The following is a 1,828-nucleotide window of genomic DNA, read 5'->3' as shown; positions in this document are numbered from 1 at the left end:
TATATAACTCCTAGGAAAAAAAAAAAAAAAAAATAGCATATTCTTTGTCAGCTTTTATTGCCATACTGTATGAAATCAAAGAAGACTATTAAACACTTCAGTGAATTGCATGTAAATGATTCAAATGTCTATCTTCAAGAGGAGTAATGCTTATACAATATCAGAACTACGAGACATGTTGAGCGGAAGCAATCAGAAGTGTTCCAGTGACTAATGTATGGCTAATAAAGGCACGGATGTGTTTGGGGTGCTACTTCCTGCGTAACCTTGGCATCAGTTGCTAGGTGATGGATGGAGTGGAGGATTTAACAAATGGTTGAAATGAGATAGCCCCCCCAACCCCCCCCCCAAAAAAAAAGAAAAGAAAAAAAAGAAACAACAGTATATGCTGGTTAGGTATGTTTTGAAGCATGGCAGCTGGTTTGAGCTGGTTTAAGCTGGTCCTTAGTTGGTCCTGAGCTGGTTATAAGCTGGTTCTGAGCAGGAGCTAGTTGCATAGGACCAGCACATGACCAGTTTAAACCAGCTCATAACCAGCTCAGGACCAGCTTTAAGCAGCTCAAAATATACCTGACCAGCATATGCAGTTTTTTTTTTGTTTTTTTTTTTACAGGGCAAACAGTTGCTGGTAGCATTTACCTTCCATGGTATCAAAAAAAAAATACTATGGAAGTCAATGGCTAGCATCAACTGTTTGCACCATTCTTCAAAATATCTTCTTTTGTGTTTAATAGAAAAAAAAATCATACAGGTTTAGAACAACATGAGGGTGTGTAAATGATGTAAGTAGGATATGCAACAATTATAATCTAAGGTGACTCATCTCACTTTATTACCAGCAATCGCTGTTTTTCCACCAACCTCTGATCATTTTCAACGGACCATTAGCATTTTTAATTGTTTAACCGTTCCATGGTTTCACAGTAGGTCTCCAGCAGTATTGTAAGTGTAATACGAGTGGACTGATTTTATTTTTCTCTCCCTTTTCCTTTCATTCATTCATTCATTCATCTTTTCTCTCTGCCTCCTCTTTCTCCTCATGGCAGATGTCAGCAGCCTACTCTCCCCTCAGTGGGAACAGGAGGCAGCCCAGTCCCACTCCCGCTTGCGTCACGGAAAGGAGAGAGGCTTCCGAAAGTGGAAGACAGATGGGAGAGGCATCCATTGATGAGAACTAAATCCGCACAGACTGCGATTGAGGCATTTGACACTTCTGGACTAATGCATTAATGAGTGGTAATGTGAGAGTTGTGCTCATAAGATGCAGATGAGTAATGCGAGAGGAAGATTTTTTTTTTTTTTTTAACTTATTATTAGTATTTTTTTTATTTATTTTTTTTTGCAACTGATTAGAGATGAGTACCTTGTTACATTCTGTGCCTATCAGGTATTTCTTATTGAGTAAAATTTTGTTGTTACTTAATCAAATCCATCTTAGTAGCTCAGGTCTGTCTTGGATCTAAAATAACACATTTCGGTGTATTTTCATACCTGCAGCCTGAGAAAATATATATTTTTATCAGGCTTAACCATTCATGGAGATCTGACAGCGGAAGGCAGTGCTTTCTTCTATAAAAACGTAAGTATTTTTTCTTTGTAGTAGTATTCTAAAAATGATTTCATGAAATGCTTTTGTTCTAATTCAGAAACCTGTTACATATGGAGGACTCAATGAGAGGGTACAACATCATCTGGTTCTCTGAATTGCCGTCGCCATGGCAACCTGATGCACATCTGTATGACATCACAGCCCACTCAGTCGAGCAGGGATAGAATGTGATTTGAGAGCACTCTCTGTGTGAGCACCTGCAGTCTACAAGACTCTCCG

The sequence above is a fragment of the Sinocyclocheilus anshuiensis genome, unplaced genomic scaffold, assembly GCF_001515605.1.
Source record: "Sinocyclocheilus anshuiensis isolate Anshui unplaced genomic scaffold, SAMN03320099.WGS_v1.1 scaffold2043, whole genome shotgun sequence".
In the NCBI taxonomy this organism is placed as follows: Eukaryota; Metazoa; Chordata; class Actinopteri; order Cypriniformes; family Cyprinidae; genus Sinocyclocheilus; species Sinocyclocheilus anshuiensis.
The sequence above is the reverse complement of the archived record's forward strand: the minus strand, read 5'-3'. Positions refer to the sequence as shown.